Raw genomic sequence first — 20,240 nt, forward strand, 5'->3', positions numbered from 1 at the left:
ACAGAATAAAACAGCAAAGGGATAAACAAAGGTAGTTAAAGTAGCAAATATAGGTGAATAAGCAAAAGAGCTAATGAACAACATGAAAATAACAGTTAATAATAGTATGCTGTAGGCTGCGGTTGTGACTCAAGTGGTAGAGCATTCACCTAGGACGTGTGAGGCACTGGGTTCAATCCTCAGCACCACATAAAAATAAAGATATTGTTTCCACCTAAAAAACTAAAAAATAAATATTTAAAAAATAATAATAATAGTATGCTGTATTTGATATTTTTGTTAAATCAGTAAATTATAGCTGCTTTGGGCACAGTGGGAGAAAATGGTTAGGTGAGAAGATGGATAGGTTACTTTGTTCCACTACAGTAACCATTTTACCATATATATGGTACACATCTTAAACTATCATGTTGTGGGGTTGGAGTTGTGGCTTAGTGGTGAAGCGCCTGGGTTCAATTCTCATCACCCCATATAAATAAATGAATAATATAAAAGTCCATCAACAACTAAAAAAAAATTAAAAGAACTCTTTAAATACGTATCATGTGGAATATATGAATACACAACCAGTATAACCCCACATCATGTACAACCACAAGAATGGGAAGTTATACTCTATATATGTATGATATGTCAAAATACATTCTACTATCATATATAACTAAAAAGAACAAATTTTTAAAAATCATGCTGTCTATACATAATACAATAAAACAGACATATACATAATAAAATTTATTTTAAATAGTTTCTTCACAAAAATAGAAATGGATAGAAGTATTATGACTATAAGTTCTACAACAGAAAAAAGTTAAACAACAATAAAAAATGTATGATTGAAACTCTCAACAAGGGGCTGGGGTTGTGGCTCAGCGGTAGAGTGCTGGCCTAGCACATGCGAGGCCCTGGGTTGGATCCTCAGTACCACATAAAAATAAATAAATAAAATAAAGGTATTGTGTCCAACTACAACTAAAAAATAAATATTAAAAAAAACTCTAAACAATATCTATTGAAAATATACTAAAGGTTCAGTGTTGCCAAGAATATTAAATACAAGACACAGTCTAAGTTGTATCAACACAAACCCAGAAAACGGCATCTACAAAGATAATTCTACCTCAAATAAAACAGACTACCACAGAAAAATATAAATATTTATAAAATAGCCACAGGCACATGTGGCTATTTTACATTCAGCCTCATCATTCTTTAAAGCCTTTAATTTCTGCTCATTGAATTACATTAGTTTCTGTAATTGAACAAACAAAATACCAATGCATACAAGAGTACATGCATAGGGTTTCTAATAGGTCTTGCAAGAATTAGTGTATTAATTCAAAAAGGGGTTGGGGATACAGCTCAGTGGTGGAGCAGGTGCTTGGTATGCATGAGGCTCTGGGTTCCATTCCTAGTACATAGGTATACACACATACACAAAAGAAAAAGAAAGGAAGGAAAGAAGGAAGAAAAACAGGTATTCTCTGTCCACTTAAATTAGTTAAAAAGACAGAATTTTATGAGGTTCATTATTCAGAGAACGTTAAACATCTACAAGGTAATTATACCATTGTGATATACCACCCTCTGCTATCCAGAAGCATCATCTACCTATGGGAGAGTCCAGACCCAGAAAGAACTGAGTCTTCTAAGCAATAAAAACCTCTATAACAAAATTCTAATAGTATAATTTCATGCAGATCCCAGATCCCACAATGAGCTATCATTTTTATCCACTATTCAGCAAGTATAGTTACATGCTCTATTCTCATAAGCACACCCAATTAGAAAGAGAAGGACCACCCTGAATGTGCTGATCTCATCTGATCTCAAAAGCTAAGCAGGCTCAGACCTGGTTAATACTTGGATGGGAGACAGGAGACTACTACAGGCAGGTGTAATAAGAACAAAGTCACAACAGCTAACAGTAAAGTAATACATAAATCAACTCCAAAACACAGACATAACTTGGAAAGGAACAGTTTCCCCAAGAAACAAAATATGAGGCACAGTGGGATACACCTATAATCGCAGCAACTCAGAAGGCTGAGGCAGGAGGATCACAAGTTTGAGGCCAGCCTCAGCAACATAGTGAGGCCCTAAGCAACTTAGCAAGTCCCTGTCTCAAAATAAAAAGGGCTGGGGATGTGGCTCAGTGGTTAAGCACCCCTGGGTTTGGTTCCTGGTACTAAGTAAATAAATACAAGAAAAAAAATTTTGGTGGTTTCTGTGTTGCTGTCTGAGGACATGAATGGCTGAAGTTTCTTCTGCAAATAAACTGTTGTGAGTTCATTGACATTCTAGATACACAGATGGAACCACCAAACTAATTATTTTTTACCAGTATAATGACAGCATGATCTATCTTAAGTTTTAAAATGGAAAATGAAACTATAAACTATACTTGTCTTTCCTGCATTCTTTGGTATGACCTAAATTAGTTCACCTACAAAGATACCATGAAATAAGGAGGCATACCAAACAGCATCATAGAACAAAACAAAATGAGGGGCTGGGGATATAGCTCAGTTGGTAGAGTGCTTGCCTTGCATGCACAAGGCACTGTGCACCACAAAAAAAAAAAAAAAAAAAAAAAGACTCCTAAGAAGTTAAAGTATCATGCTGAAATCTATTCACACAATGAATACATGTTAATATTTTACCATCTAAAAATGAGGCTGTATTACAGTAGGTGAACAAACTAATGTTCCTTTTTCATCAGCTTTCAAACACCCCCCCCCCAAAAAAAAAAAACAAAAAACCTTTAAACTCTCTGCAGTATGGATGCTCTGAAATAAAGATGTATCTTGCAATTGCTGTCATTCAACAACAGGATGCAGTTGGTGAAAATCTTTTGACACCTCCTAGAAAGATCAAGAAAGCACCGGTATCAAAGAGTCTTGGGTTTGATCAAAAATGGTCACTCAAAATAATCTTTAGACAAAAGCATGCCTAAAAAGCTGCAAAACTACAATCAGTGGAAACAATTACAAAAGATTCTCAAAAAATAAACTGCAGCCTGCTACTTTAAAAGAGAGTACACAAGTACTTATCACCTTACTTAGTAAGCAATCAATAAATTTATTATTATTATACAATGGAAAATAAGGACTAGAAAAGATGATGGAAATGTACAATCATAGAGATCAGGCAATTAATAAGCACCGATTAAGTGCCTACCAGGTCACTTCCAATATGTCATACAAAGGTATCATGATAAACCAAGAAGCACCATTTTGATCAAATAAAATGATATGACCCAATAAGATGCAAAAGTCACATTACATTTACCAATGATTAGAATTATCTAAGTACTTTTAATTTTTTTATGAATTACTGCCCATGCCAGGGATGGTGGCATATGCCTATAATTCCAGAGACTCAGGAGGCTGTGACAGGAGGATTGCAAGTTCCAGGGCAACCGCAGCAACTTAGCAAGACCCTGTCTCAAAATAAGAAATAAAAAATAAAGGGCTAGGAATGTAGCTTAATGATAAAGTGCCCCTGGGTTAAATCCCTGATATAAAAAAGTGAAATAAAGTACTACCCATTAAGTTGAGCCTGCAGAATGTGGAACATAAATTGTTTACTTGAAGAGAGTTGCCAAATGATTAAATAAGCATGAAGAAGGGTCACAATGAGTCTAATGATTTTCCCTGGGTAAAAAGTCTCTTTTCCCATTTTTCCTCAGGCTTAGGAAGAATAAGGATTTAGATGAATTTCCTCTTAAAGAAAATCCTTGGGTTGGAGGTATAACTCAGTGGTAGAATACTCACCTAGCCTGCACAAGACCCTGGGTTCCATCCCCAGCACTGAAATGAAAAGAAAATCTTTCTAGACCTGGAGCTACACACATAAAAGCACCTACTTGGATCTGCTCCTAGGAGTTATACACATGGAGAGGGACCAAATTACATAGGGATGTACATTTATCAACATGTTAGTTTTCATCCACATGAAATGTCCAGAATAGGAAAATGTATAAAGATATAAGGTAGATCGGTGGTTGCCTGGGTCCAGAGAAAGAGCTGTAATGGAATTATGAAAAAGTTATAAAACTGTGGTAATGAAGCATAACTCTAGAATATACTAAAACCACTGAATTGTACATTTCAAATAGGTGAATTGTATGGTATGTGAACTACATTTCTAAGAAGCCGTTATTTTAAAATGTTAACTCTTTACAAAAGTTGGCAAATCGAAATTGCTGAATTATAGTCAAACTCCATATGATGAACCCTCGGTCAGATATTTTTCCTAGCCTGTATGAATTCATTACTAACAGTCCTTTCTTAACTCCCTTTCTTAACAATTCAATTTTTTCTCCCACTAAAACAAAGATCAAGTTGGTAGAGGAAGAGAAGGTGGGGTCCACTTTGTAAAAGTTAAAAACACTTCATGCTACATTTTTAATAAAAATGACTTTTTAAAAAATTTTTTCATAATAAAAAAAACACAAATCCTGGTAAAGGAATCTATTTCAGCATTTACACTTAACCTATTTAGTCCCAAGTTATCAATTATGTGACTATTTCAACAAAATCTAAACAGATATATTAAATAAGTTGAAAATCATAATCTAGAGCTTATATTTCATATATATCTATATATACATACTATATATATACATATACTATATATATATGTATACACACACTATATATATGTATATATATACATATATACATATATATATATATATATATATATATATATATACACTATATAATCTATTACTTATCTCAAAAAAAATAGACCTTGAAAAACATCATTATTTCTAAGTTACCATAAATAGTATGTTTTAAGTTTTCATAGGTGTTCCATATCTGAGACAATGGGACAAAATGGGTTTAAAAATATGTGTTACCACTCTATCAGCAAAAAATGAATTATTTGCTAGGATACTATAACCAGCCAAAAGACCATGGTGGGGACTACAGGAGATAAGTATTAGAAAAGTGTTCTTTGAAATTAATAAATGCTGTAAAGAATAAGGAAAGATATATCTGCTTTGCATTATTTCAGCAATGTTTTGCCACAGTGAACAGCAATAAACAAAAATACTAGTGTTCCCAGGTTTAATTCAACAGGCTCTATGGACCTTAATACAACTCCTGTGGAAGATCAGGTCAGTCAGCTAAGAGACCTTGGAAAAAGCTAGGCAGAGCAGTAAACAAACCCGTGAATAATAGAATTAATCCTCAAGCCTACTTTAGTATACACAGTAGGCACAATTCTTAAAATTTTGCTAATGAATGGAGATTTCCAGCTGATTAAGCCACCTGGAAGCTTGAGCTGGGTTTTCTATTTAGGAACCTTTGGAAAACCTTTTTCTCCACTGGTTTAGCTTAAAGAAGCACCTAGAACAATAGACTATTCTCACCTACATCACCAGCCTCAATTGTAATTCCCTTATTTTAAGAAGCAACCCAGAATTAAAAGTAAAACCTCCTTCCTTCTGTGATTTGATCATGAATAAACCTGTATTTCTCCTTGGGAGTGTGATGGCAGTCTTAAAGCAAAGTTCTCTCTAGAAATGAGAATAAAGAAATAAGGAGAAATTATACAAACATCTACTCCAAAAATCTTGGGGTATAAAGGCAGGTAAAATATTCTGGCTCACTGGTTTTGATCAATTTTGAAAAGTTTGAAGTCTATGTTTTGAACATAAACATGCTAGTGATAGCCTTGTATCCTAACAAATAGTAAAATAAACCAGAATTACAGAACTGAGGGAAATTAATATAAAAAAGTGTATAAAAATGATTCGCTTTCTCCATTCCCAGTAAACACAACTTACTAATTAGAATTTTAAAGAAATAGTTTAAGACAATCCTGAGGATAAAAGTACAAAAACTGTAAGAATAAACAGCAACATTAGCAATAGTTACAATGTGACACGAGCAGTGTTATGTGACATTTCTAATTTCGATATATTTTTCAATGAGCATGTGACACTTAAGTAATAAGGAAATTTTTTAAAACACACATATACCTACTATCCCCCAAATAAAACTAAATATTTAAGCTTCTTTATAGTTCATTGTTTATAGAATATTGGTGGGCTAATAAAAATGTTCAAGTACTTTAAAAATGACACAGCTCCTGTTAATGATACAACTTCTATTAATGATTTTTATCAAACTCCATAATCTTTTTCACTTGTGTGTGTGTGTGTTTGTGTATGTGTGTTGCGCATGCTTAACCACTGAGCCACTCCCTAGCTCACTTGCTTTATTTATTTATTTATTGGTTTATTTATCTTTTGAGACAGGGTCACACTAAGTTGCTTAGGGCTGCACTAAATTACTGAGGCTGACCTGGAACTTTCGAGTCTCCTGCCTCAGCCTCCCAAACCACTGGGACTACAGGTGTACACCACCAATCCTGGCCTGTATATGCACGCCCACTTTTTCCTATGGAGAGTAATTTTGGTTCTTGCCATGAAACTGGATACATTTGGGAGCAAGACTGTAATCCACTTCCACTTTATCTCCCCATCATATTCCTTAAAGAAAAGGCTACTTAACAGATGTTGGCAGATTCAATCTAGTTTGTTTTCTTTTTTTTTCTTTTTTTTTTGGGGGGGGGGGGTAGTTGTCAACGGACTTTTTATTTTTATGTATTTATATGTGGTGCTGAGAATTGAACCCAATGCCTCACACATGTTAAGCAAGTGCTCTACCACTGAGCCACAACCCCAGCCCAAATATTTCTTTTTTCTTTTTTTTTTTTTTTGGTGGTGCTGGGGATTAGAACCCAGGGCCTTGTGCATGCAAGGCAAGCACTCTACTAACTGAGCTATAGTCCCAGCCTCAATCTAGTTTTAATAACTGTGATCATAAATGATCACCATCAGAAAGATGTCTGAACAACATACTGTAAAACTTAATCACAATCTCACACAAAATAAAGAGCAACTAAATTAGAATATTTTCTACTGACTTTAAACCAATTGCTGTTCTTTTATTGTAACTTGTCAAAAAAAATTTTAATTATCAAAGAAATTTTTAATTATCTCAACAATCTTTACAGGACATTATCTTTTTCTGTCACAAAGGCCTAGGACAACAGTTTAACAACAGTTTATTGGGCTTTTCTAGTACACAGTGATGCGGTGGATCTGCACAGAAATGGAGGACAGCCCACCTGCCAAGTATCTCAAGGCACAATCCACAACTCAAGAAATGTCTTGGCAATGTACATAAATGAAACATTGTGCTTAAAACAATATGATAAGCAAACTGGAAAAGAATATGCTGTCAGGGAAATTCAGCCTAGCTATTCAAAGATACATTTTTTAACATTTTATTTTTATGTGCTCTTTTAAAGGTTCAGAAATTCTCTCCCCTATTGTTTAAATAAGCTCTTAAAAAACACAGATGGAAATTTTGAAACTTATCTACATTCTATAATGAGATGAAAGGAAGAGTATGCCTCAAAGCTCACCTGATACCCTTCCCAGAAGAGAATGGGAAGGGGAAGAAAAGAAGAAAAAAAAAAAAAGGAGGAGGAGGAGGAATGTAAGGTATAACAATGCCAGGCACCATCAAGATGACTATTAACAATTGTTTTTGTGTCTTATTTCCTAACATATGTATAAAGAATAATCTTTCAAACATTATTATCTGAAACCAGCTTTTAGTTTCCTTTTACAGTTTCTGGGTTTGTGTTGTTATTCCTGAGCCTGGGAACTAATAATGTTCCATGCTATTCAGAAGTTACTAGACAGCCAGTTAATCAACACATACTTTTAAAAGTCAGTATTGCTTTAAACAACAACAACGGGCCAGATGTTCCAACAAAATTAACCCTTCCTAAAGAAGTAATTTTTTCAAAATACTGTAACATGCAATGGGAAAAAAAGACAAACTGCAATGTTATATTTGATAATGAGTAGCAAAAAAAAAAAAAAAAAGAAGAAGAAGAAGAAGACAACCATAGAATAACATACCCAATGCTACTTTGTTTATACGGATGTAACTTTCACATTCAAGTACTCTACAAAGCACTGCACAAGAAACTGTCAAAAATGACATGCCTCTAAAAACATTATTTTCTAAATAAAGACTTAGTCAATGGATGTGCTGTTTGTATTACTTCTTTAGCAACTATTGACAGGTACAGCATAGTGTTAATGCTCAAAATGAAAAGATCTCTTATGCTTTGCCTGTAGTAAAAGTTGCTCGGGCTCGTTATAATACCTGCAAGTTCAGCAGCAGAAATCAATTTTACAGATGCTATCGGCTAGGTAGAATGGCATTTTATAAAACCAACTTTATTGTCATCAAAAGTTTTATTTCCTAATCCTGTAGACCCTGGCAACTTTGGGCGGGGCGGGGGAAGGGGGGGTCTTTTCTCTACCCTTCCAAAACAGCCTCAGCCAGGAACGTCAAGAAACACTTTGCACAGTTCGTCAAATTTAGCTTTACCTTGAGCTCTTGCCTCTCAACAACCCCCCTGTTTTTTTCTTGTAGCCCGGGAGAGGTTAAAGGTCCCATATAATTGCAGATGCACAAGAAATGCGATGTTGGATGAAACTGTGATGGTAGTAAAGACCGTCAGCAACCAAGAACCATTTCGCCCTAGAAATCAGCCTCTCAAGAATACAGAAAGAGTCTATGACCAAAGAACCTGCCGCCCGGAAGCAACAACTTCCATCAAACGGCAAAGAAAAGTTGTAGGGACAAGCTCAGCGCCTGAACTGGTACGGAGACTGAGAGCAGCAAAGACACTCTGCAGGCCCAGCCCGCCTGCGGGTGGAGGCTGCCGCTGAGCGCGTGGGGCCGACCCCGGCTCGGGATGGCTCCAGGTCTGGGGGTGCGCCGCCGGCCTCGGACCGCTCGGGCACGGAGCCCGCATCCGCACCCCTCCCGACAACCGCGGGCAGTGGGCGGAGAGACCAGAGCAAAGGAACAAGCGGACAATGCCCGGCCCGGGTGGCGATCACTGCGCGCGCCGCGGGTCCCCGCCGCCCCTTTCCTCCGGGAGCAGCCAGCCGCTGTGCTAAGTTTGCTCCCAAGCCCTCCCTTCACAGCCTGGGTGGCGGAGCCCTGGCCGCCGACCTCCCTGCACCTCCCAGCCGCCGCCTTCCTCCCAGCCGGGCGGTTCCCGCGAGTCCGCGAGGAGGCGGTGCGCGAGCAGAGCCCGGCGCGCAAGAAGGAGGCGCGCGAGGGAAGCAGGCGCGCCAGGGGCGCGGGGCGCGCGGCAGAGCCGGGAGCGCGAGGGGGAGCCGGGCGCGCGAGAAACTAGGCGCGCGAGGCGGCGGCGGCGCGCGCCGAGTGGAGCGGGCACGCGGGTGGAGCCGGGCACTGGAAAAGGAGGCGCGCGGGAGAGCCCGGCGCGCGGCGCTCCCCAAGGACCCGCCGTAGCTCCGACGGGTTTTCTGTTGATTCGGGGGCTACACAGCGGCACAGTATCGGTTAGGAGTCTCCGCCCGGGAGGCGAAGCTTGCCAGCCATCCTGGCCCGCCTCCCCTCGGCTCCCACCAGGAAGGGCAGCCGGGAGAGGGCCGGCGACCTCATCTCCCGCCCGGGCTGTAGTCGCCAGTCGGCGAGCATCCCGGCGCCTGCCCCGGGGCTGGAAAAGAAAGTGAAATGAAGCGCCTTTACCCAGGCAACACCTACCCGTCCCCAGTCCAAGTGCAGCTGCCTTGCTCCTCAGGCGCCGCCGGTCCCCGCCCTCGGACCCCAGGCTCCGATCTCTTGACAATGGCGCGTCCCCTTTAAGGAATAATCCGATCGGCACCGATCTGTGGTTAAACCTCCCTCCGACTCTGATTTTAACCGGATTTCTCTCTCCCAGAGCCCGACGGGCGCCCGGCGGTGCTGCGAGCTCTACCCACCCCTTCCCTGCCCCGCCCACCTCCTCGTCTTCCTGATTGGCGAGAAACACTACAACAGGAACAGCAGTCCTCACCTTCCACTGGCCAGCCCAGCCGCCGCTCAGGATTACCCCCGCCTCCACCCCGCCCCCTTTCCCGGGTTGGCCCTACCTCTAATCACTCTCTGTCCTTTCCTCTAACGTTGCTTTGGAGAACTGGCAGTCAAGGCTCATCCTCCCGCCTCCGGAAAGCGAACTTTATTTTTATTGGTAAAAGGACATCTTCCTGTGCACCTGATTGGGCAAGTAAGGGGCTAGTCTGCACGCCTCTTACCCATTATCGCTCTCCCTTTACCGATTTGAGAAAGACAGTCGCAAAGTCTTCCCCACTTTGCCTTTTTCTAAGCGCCTTTGCCTTTAAATGTTGGTAGGGGTCGAGGACAAACTAACAGCCTGTATTGAGGGAAGCGGGAAAGGGAGAAGAGAAAAATTCAAAATCTTCAGAAGAGTAACACATCAGAGCTGGTTCTGGGATCCTGAGGAACCTAACACTGTGTTCCAGTGAACGGAGTGGTTGCATTGAGTTAGAATACCTGAAATTACAGTGCTAACTCCTGAATTTACTCAAGTTTTTACTCACTATCCATCCTACTCATACCCTTGATTCCTCCGGCATTTTACCACCCGGAAGAGCTTTAATAAAGGTATCTGCAGCAAACGTGGAGGTTTCCTTGTTTGTCTTGCAGTCGTTCATTTAGAAAAGCATTGAAGTCCTTTCCATTGGAAGTTCCGTTTAAGTCACGTCCTTTGTGTCATTGTGGTTTACGCGAGAGCTAAATTAGTTTTTTTGGAAAGATTTAACAGATTGTGCTCCTTGTGGCAACCTCAAAGTGTAGGACCTTGTTCCTCTTGCTAGAACTGTAGGAAGGACACACCAGGTTGAACCCAAGTGGGCACACCAGAAGGACTGTAGCACCTCTTAAGAGAAATGTCTCGCCAAGGTAAAAAGGGAGTTTGGTACTAAAAGCTTGGCCCTGCAGCAGAACCTCACACATTGAAAAGGGGAGAGATTATGTGGCAGCTTAGTAGGGTCTGCATTAGGATAGCCTCAGTTTCCCACTCTAGCTGTAACAACCAGCTAGATTGTTTAGACGAAATTTGAGTAGAATTATGGCTTTGGGGCCCATCTCAGAATGTTAGGGGTAAACAGTTGAGGATTCTCTCCCTCTTTGCCAATGAACTTCAAAAGGCTTCGGACCTCAGAGGCATTAGTCCTTTTGGTGTGATAACCCAGTAGAATCTAGTGCCAAGAAAGCGGCAGCGCTCAGCAATATCCTAGAAGTAAGTTCAGTGCCAGAGAAGGGGAAATAAATATAGGTGGTCGATAGGACTTTTCCCCGAGCTCAGGTGCAAAAGTTTGTGGAGATAATATAAATATCTAGGAGCAGGAGGGGGAAAAAAAACGTTGTCCGGAAATTTAGATGTCACTAGTGGGGGCAAGAGACAAGGAGCTTGCTGGCTTACAAATTAATATGGCTTTCACAGATATATTTTAGCTAAACGCTATTTTCAGCCTACTCCTATTACATATAAGTTATCATCCATTCATTTCTTCAAGGAAATTAGTTCCCAAGGATTCCCAAATCCTTGGTGTTCAAATCCCTTATACAAAATGTCATAGTAATTGCATATTACCTAGCATGCATCCTCCCGCACACTTTGAATCATCTATAGATTACATATTATACCTAAAATGCAAATGTTATGCAAATAATTGTTGCACTGTATTATTAGTGAATAATTACATGGGGGAGGGAATCTATACATATTCAGAACAGATAAAAACATGAAAAGACTACATAGCACAGCTCAGCAACAATTCAACTTCCCTGGTCCCCACATCAGTAAATTCCCTCCAAGGTTGGTTGAACACAAGGATATGAAACCCACAAATATGGAGGGCTGACTGCATGGATATGTGTTATGTGTATTACACATATTTGAAATTCCTGCCTTCTCGTTTACTATACTCAAGGGCTTTTTGTTTTGTTTTTGAAATTTTGTTTACTTTTTGTTTTTTGTGGTACTGGGGGTTGAACCCATGATTTGGGGCATGCTTAGGCATGTGCTCTACCAACAAGTCACACCTGTGCTCTTACCTCAAGCTTTAAGACTGTTTCTGGGTTCTAAAATTCTACATTAGAATATAGTAAGAATAAGAACATTCTAATATCTAGTATGATCTTCTGGAAATAAAGGCATCCAGTATTACAGGTGTATACACACCTGCTGCTTTTGTTTAGGATCTAGGTGATGTTTTCAAGTTCTTTCTAAAACACCTGCTTTATGACATCTGGCTTGTTGTTACTTTGCTTTGTACTAGCACACTAGGCTTATAATTCCAGAAAGCAGTTAACAGTGACCTCTAGACCCTCTTCCTTGTACTTAACAAACTATGCTGAGATCATCACCTATAAACAAATATAATTTATGTTATTTTCTAGGTATTTTGCACTTGCCCACAATACACTCATTTATTATGTTTTAGTCCACACACCCAGCCTCCTGTACTAATACTCCAATGGTATTCCACAGTGGGAAAATTTTTAGAAACTCTGCAAACCTGGAGTTTACAATGTTTCACTTCAGGTCATTCTTAAGAACGTATCGTTACTGGACACAACCCCAATTCCAACCCTGGAGAACTTTACAATCTGCACTTTCCCATGCAAAGGGACTTCATCTCCCCACTTTAGCTTCCTATTTCTAAATCAGATTCCCATTCTTTTTTTTTTTAATTTTGTTGTAGTTGTAGATGGATAGAATGCCTTTATTTTATTTGTTTATTTTTAGGTGGTGCTGAGTTTTGAACACAGTGCCTCAAGCATGCTAGGGAAGCAGCGCTCTGCCACTGAGCTACAGCCCCAACCCCAGATTCCCATTCTTTAAATAGAAATATTCCTCCAATGTGTCAATGTGACTAAAGCTTTTTCAACCTTTGTATATAGATCTCTGTAAAATCTTTTAAAAGGCAAAATATGTTAAGATCACTATGTGTATGCTATGTATCACTGTGTGTATACATACTTGTCCCTCAAGTAATTCCAGAGTTTAGCCAATAATTATTTTTCCTCAGAGCCATTGTTACCATTTTTATCAAAAATTCTTTTCAGTTCACCATACATTTATATAGTAACTATTATGTGCTGAGTTAAGAATAGGGGGGAAATGATGAATATGTTTCCATTCTCCAGAATATAATCAATCTCCACCCATAAGCAGTGCAATTTTACTTTTTTTTCTTCAAAACTCATGGTTGAATACCATCTATTAACCAGTGATTTTCTACCATAAAATTAAGATAAATCCAGTTAGAAGCTAACAACCAAAATCACTTCCCCTACCCCTTATTAATATTAACAAGAATGAGCCAAGATATGAGAAAATAGTCAGGAATGGTGGCACACACCTGAAATCCCAGCAGCTTGGGAGGAGGATCATAAATTTCAAACCAGCCTCAGCAACTTAGCGAGGCCCTAAGCAACTCAGCAAGACCCTATCTCTAAATAAAAAGTATTTTTTAAAGAGGGCTGGAATGTGGCTCAATGGTTCATTGCCCCTAGGTTCAATCCCCCATACCAAAAAAAAAAATTATATATGTATACTTATGTATATGTGTATGCACACATATGTATATATGTATATACATATATATACATACATATATACATTTTTATATACTTACATATATACTATATATATATGAAAATAAATTCATAATAATTTAATTATATAATGAAACTTCAGAAGACTGTGAAGGAGGAAGAAAAGGAGGGAGGAAAAAGAAAATGGTTAATGGGTAGTGATGCAGTTGGATAGCAGGAATAACTTCTACATTCTATAGAGTAATACAATAACTACAGTTGACAATTAATTGAATATTCCCAAATCACTAGTAGAGAGGATTTTGGTTTTGGGGTTTTTTAATGTTTTATTGGTTCTGTTTAGTTATACATGACAATAGAATATACTATGACACAATTATAAAAGGATGGAATATAATTTGTTCTAATTCAGTCCCCAGTATTTCCTCTTCCCCTACCTTTCTCCCACCTCCTGTTAGTAGAGAGGACTTTGAATGTTCCCAACATAAAGAAATTATATGTCTGAGGTGATAGGTATGCCAATTACAATAATCTAATCATTACACATTGTGTAAATATATTGAAATATTATACCTTGTGAGTATGTACAATTTCTATTTGTAAATTAAAAATAAAATTATAGGGAATGGGAATTAGCTCAGTTGGGATATAGCTCTTGTGCTTGCCTCATATGCACAAGGCCATGAGTTTAATCCCCCGTACCACAAAAAAATTAAATTAAATAATTAAATAAAAATTATATTAAAGAAAAGAATACGTATCAGGGAAAAAAAGTCCTTACTTTTCTACAGGAGACCCAAGTTTTCCACATTGTATATTTAAATATGTTTCTTTACCAGGCATGGTGGTGCATCTCTGTAATCCCAACTTTCAAGAGTCTGAGGCAAGAAGATAACAAGTTCCAGGCCAGTGGGGGCAACTTTGAGACCCTGTCTCAAAATAAAATAAAAAGGACTGGAGATGAAGCTCAGTGATCCAGTGCTTGCCTAGCATGTAGGATGCTCTGGGTTGAATGTCCAGTAATGCAAAAAAAAAAAAAAAGTTCTTTGTAAAATAATAACTGATATTCATTGAGACGATTGATGAAAGATCTTCAATCAACAGTTAAAAAAAAATTGTGTTCAGTATATTTCACTTACCGAAACAGAAAGGAGATAGTAATACAGTTTTAGAAAGATTTCCAATTCTCTTCTGCTTAAAATAGTTAAGGGATCTCTCTAGGCACACATTAAATATAGTAGCAAAACCTTGCCAAAATATACAAGTCCCTTTGTAATCTTTATTATCTGACTCCAGGCTACCTCTGGAATTTCTTCTCTGATCACTCCTTCTTTTGACACTTGAGAATATCTTGTTTTAATCAGCTTTGTATCACTGTGACCAAAAGATCCAACAAAAACAATTTAGAGGAAGAAAAGTTTATTTTGGGCTCACAGTTTCAGGGCCTCAGTCCATGGTCAGACTATTCTATAACTCTAGGCCTGAGATGAGGCAGAACATCTTGGTGGAAGGACATGGTGGAAGAAAGCAGCTCAGTTCATGACAGCCAGGAAGCAGAGAAAGCTCCACTCACCAGCGACAAAATATACACCCCAAAGACATGTCCTCAATGACCTACTTCCTCCAGCCATACCCTACCTGCCTATAGTTACCACCCAGTTAATCCACTCAAGTAAATTAATCCACTGATCAGGTTGCAGCTTTCATAGTCTAATTATCTCACCTCTAAATATTCTTGTATTTTGTTTCACACATGAACTTTTGAGGGATACCACATATCCAAACCATATCACGGGTGTTCTATCACATCAACTATTATGTTCTTCTAAGGCACAATGCCTTTAGATATGTTGTGTCCTTTGTGTAGAATAGTCTGCTTTTGGCTCACCTGAAGAACTCCTATCCTTCCATCAAATGGATGGACCAATAAAAGTTTTTTTCTTTATGAGCTCCTCCCTGATTGTACTCCTTTCCTTGACTTAAGTTATTCTCTGTGGTATTTTTTTTCACACATACATACTATTCTGATTATAGGTAGCAAATTGAAGACAGAACTTAAATATTTCTTTTTTTGTCTCTTGAACTAACCTGATTTGTTCTGAAAGAAGGCCCTGCTTATTCATCTTTACATCTACATCACTTAGTATGATAACTGACAAAACTATCAGTGAATGAATATTTAATTGAGGTGAAGAGCAAAATGCAAACAAAAAGTTAACCTACAGGAGAGGATCTCAGTTCAAGACCAGCCTCAGTAACTTAGAAAAAACTTCAGCAACTTAGCAAGACTCTGTCTCAAAATTAAAAATAAAAAGGATGAGGATGCAGCTTAATGGTAAAGCATCCCTGGGTTCAAGCCCTAGTATCAAGAAATTAAAAAAAAAAAAAGCCTATAATGTGAAAAATCTAATTAACCAGGATACCATTCTAAGAGCATTCTAATTTCTTAGTATTGCTTAATGTTTTGTTTTAAATTTTTTTTCTTTTTGAGACTGGGTCTAGGCTGACCCCAAACTCCTGAGCTCAAGCAATCCTCCTGCCTCAGGTTCCTGAGTAGCTGGGACTACAGGTACAGGCCACCATGCCCAAGTTGTAAACATGTCTTCTCAATTAATCTGGTTCACTGGTTTCTGGGCCTTTTTATTTCATGGGCTGGTAAAATTTCCAAGGAATTTTTGGAAACAGACATATGCTTATCAGCTTTTTTTATTTTACAGAAGAGAAATATGAAAATAAATGTAAATAAATGTTCTATCTATTCCTCTCACTGTTTTACAGAATAAGAATATTTTAAAACCCCAAATTGGGAGGGTTATAACTTCAGGATTAAAGAGTTTCAATTGAATAAATTTAAAATTATGAAGGGTTTAACAGCCCTCCAACTGAGTTTGGAATACTCTGTACTTCACATTTCTTGATCAGATGCTTCTTTCACCTTTTTAGAAATTAGAATATTCCTAACATTTCTTCCATGATATCCATGGGAAGAAAAAAACTCCTGAGTTTTTGTTAATTTTCACTCCTTTCAAGAGCAAATACTCAAGGGTCATCATTAATTTTCTTTCTAGCTTCCTGCTAGAATATATGTAGAGAAACCAATATTCCTTCTGGTGGCTCTTGTAAAATGCCTCTTGAATTCCTTTATGTATCTACCAGGCTTTATAGCATACTTCGTCTCTTTTAGGGACATGTATTGCTTTTAGTCCTTAGGAGGTTCCACTGTTGTCTGTCAAAGAGGCAAATAATAAAAAATTCAGTTTTCTTTAAAAAAAAACATTTTATCCATGTAATACATATGTTTTCTGAGTTTCCATTAACTTAGGTTAAGTCCTGCTATTTACCAATAACTGCTACAGTGTCTATCCTGTGTCACAGTTATGCTAATGATAAAATGAGCCTCATTAAAGCATATGGAGGAAGGTTTGTTTTATAAATGCAAAGTGTGTTTGTAATAATACAAACCAATCAGATATAAGTTCTTTATGATGAGGTAGTTCATAATGGCTGAGAATCCCATAGAAGAATTTTCTGATGTCATGGTAAAGGTCTAGATACATTCTCTTTCCTTCTAAACTGCATTAAATGATTGATTTCTTATTCCATGGGATACATGGATAATGTATATGAGAACACCTTCCATTAGTAAAATATTACATTTATTTTGAACTACTTCAATTTCTACACCTATTTAGATCATTTATAAATTATATATTTTATTATCATTTCTATTGAGATACCTTTATCAATAAAATCTTAACTTTATCCAAAGTATTTTATTGCCAGTATGTTAATATTTTAACATTTTTCTTTCCTTTTATTATCACAAGGGAACTTCCATTCTAAAGAGATCCACTTTGTGAAAATGTTAAGGAAGAAATAAATCAAGGGCTGAATTTTAAAATATTACTCAACTTAGATATTTTCACTCATGACTTTTCGGAAGTAAAAGGAATTATATAAAGAAAGACACCTATATTCCATTTAGTTCCCTTTGTCTATCCTGTCCCTAAAAGGACCTTTGAATTCAGCATCCAAAACATACACAGTCATGGGAAACTCCTAGTCCTTAAAGGAACAATATGTGGAGTTACTACAAGGATTATTATATTTCGTTTGCAAGCACGCTCGCAGTCACGTCTGATACTCTACACACAGTGGTTACTTTTCAGATATGATTTTAAATTATTTAAAAGGAATAAATAGTTTGCTAAAATCACTTTTAAATTATCTTGAAATCTTACTAGATTATAATGTGTATGCATTTGTAACTAGAAAGGGATATGATTGATTTAAAAGAAGACAGAAAGCAGTTTTCAGTCTGTTCCCAGTTTATGAGTTGAAGGAAAGTAAACATAGGCACTCTTTTTAAATTTATTGCTACCACCTATCAATTCATTGTCTCTTTTGGAAAGAAATTCTTGAATTATTCGAAGAACCAGGAAATCTTCTGATTGGGGGAAAACAGTTTCATGATCATACCCTGACTGATCTCCTTTAGGGGACTTCTGTCTGTTGATAGAGAAGAAAAACAAAGGACAAAGAAAACTCGCTTTAATTAATCCTACCAACTAAGCAAAACAAATAGACCTCTTGTTTCAGCAACAGAAGCAAACAGTTGACAATTGAGAAAAGCCACCTGCAGGTGCTTTTGAACACAAGCTACCCCAGAGTTCAGAAATACAATTGTCTAACACATAGGTCGGAAAACTTCTATAAGAGCAAAAAGTAAATGCTTTTTGACTTTGCAGGTTACATGTTCACTGTTGCAACCACTTAACGCTGTGGCTATAGTATAAAAGTAATCAAAAACAATACATAAACTATTATGTAGGATTAGATACAATAAAACTTTATTTATGGATACTGAGGTTAAATTTCATTGCATTTTCACATGTCAATAAATATTATTTCTTTGATTTTTTTCAATCATTTAAAAACATAAAAACCATTCTTAGCTTGCCAGTCATACAGAAACAGGACTAGATTTGGCCCATGAGCCATAGTATGCTGTTCCTAATCTGACACAAATATAATTCATTAAAAAAAAAAAGTTGGGGGAGGCTAAAGAAACAAACAAACAAACATATGTCGAGTACTGTGGTAGGCCTGAGAGTATAATAGCTAACAAGATGGACATGATCCCTGTCCTCATGGAGCTTCTGGTATAGTGATCACACAAATAACTAGTTAGAAACAATAATAAATGGCAATGGGGCTGGGGATCTAGCTCAGTTGGTGGAGTGCTTGCCTTGCATGTACAAGGCCCTGGGTTCAATGCCCAGCACTAATAATAATAATAATAATAATAATAATAATAATAATAATGGCAATGAAAGAGAAGTACAAGTGTCTAAACTATGAATTAAAATCTAGGCCAGGCGGTCAGAGAAGATGTTCCTGAGGAAGGATTCTTTAATAAGGATTTAAAAATGAGTACAAATTGACATGGCACAGTGGAGGATGAGAAGGAGGAAAATATTTCAAGTAGGATATACAGCATGTGGAGTACCTCGATGGCACCCACAGGCCTGCTTGCCTGGGAAATACAAAGTGGAGGGGAGAATAGCAAACAGAGAAGATGGAGGAGCAGGTAAAAGCCAAATATTTGGGGCCTAATGTCTTTTTTATCAAACTAGTAAATAGTAAGCCATTGAAGACTTTAAATCAAGGCCAACCCACGGTCAGATTTGCATTTTTAAAAGATCACCAGCTACAGAATAGAGAATGAATTTGTGAGGGTCTAGAATGGTGGCTACAATGGCCAAAGGCTTCTAGCCCTAAACTGCAGGCTCTGGACTTTAAGCCAGATATTTCTATTTTACCCATGCCACCTACTGTTCTTAATGCTTTACATGTACCAATGCACCAAAATTTCATAACAATCCCATAGGTATTCATTAGTATCCACCATTACAGAGGAGGAAACTAAACTACACACAGCCTCTTGATTTCTTCCCTCGGTACAGTCCTCGTTGACTCCAATCTTCAGAATTAGAGGCCATAATTGCAGGAGAAAGACAAGAGAAAGGTGGAAAGGGGGTCAGAAAGAAATAAAGGCATATTTCTGTGTTAGTCACTTTTGTATCTCTGTGACAAAAATACTTGAGAAGAACAACTTAGAGGAGGAAAGTTTATTTGGGGCTCATGGTTTCAGAGATTCATGGTCAGCCAACTTCATTACTCTAGGGCTGAGGTAAGGTAGAATATCATGATGGAAGAGCTTGCAGAGGAAATCAACTTAGTTAATTGCATCCAGGAAGCAGAGAGAGGACTGGAGGAACCAGGGACAAGACATAATACCAAAGGATACTCCCTTCAGGGACTCACTGCCATCAGCCCCATCTGCTACAATTACTACCCAGTAGTTCATTCCAATTACTAATCCATCAGATGGATTAATCCACCAATGAGGTTACACATCTCATAATCTAATCAGTTCACCTCCTGCATTGCCTAACACATGAGCTTTTAAAGGGCCACTTCATATCCAAACTATAACAATTCTATCCATAGCCTTGATTCAGACCCTGGTAAGAGATTGTATTGTTTGCTGAGAATGAGGACCAAATTTAGTCAGATAGCTGCCTTGAGTATCTGCAGAAGCCCTTGTAAGAGCACTCCTTGCTACAAAAATATACCCAATGCAATATTTAGGACATATTTATCCTAAAAAGTAGTCTCTGTTTATCTAAAATTCAACTTTAACTGAGCATCCTGTATTTTATCTTATAACCATAGGAAACAAACACATTC

General features: G+C 37.9%; 1 protein-coding gene across 1 annotated transcript in view; it reads right to left on the bottom strand.

Annotated features, from left to right (window-relative positions):
- The window catches only part of Fryl (FRY like transcription coactivator), a 233,228-nt gene extending 223,393 nt beyond the window's left edge, over window positions 1-9,835 (bottom strand). The window contains exon 1 of the mRNA XM_071614271.1: window positions 9,627-9,835. The gene's annotated coding sequence lies outside the window, so the exon portion shown is untranslated. The remainder of the gene's footprint in view (window positions 1-9,626) is intronic.
- Between the last annotated feature and the right edge of the window lie 10,405 nt (window positions 9,836-20,240).

Source organism: Marmota flaviventris, chromosome 7, assembly GCF_047511675.1.
Source record: "Marmota flaviventris isolate mMarFla1 chromosome 7, mMarFla1.hap1, whole genome shotgun sequence".
NCBI classification, from domain to species: domain Eukaryota; kingdom Metazoa; phylum Chordata; class Mammalia; order Rodentia; family Sciuridae; genus Marmota; species Marmota flaviventris.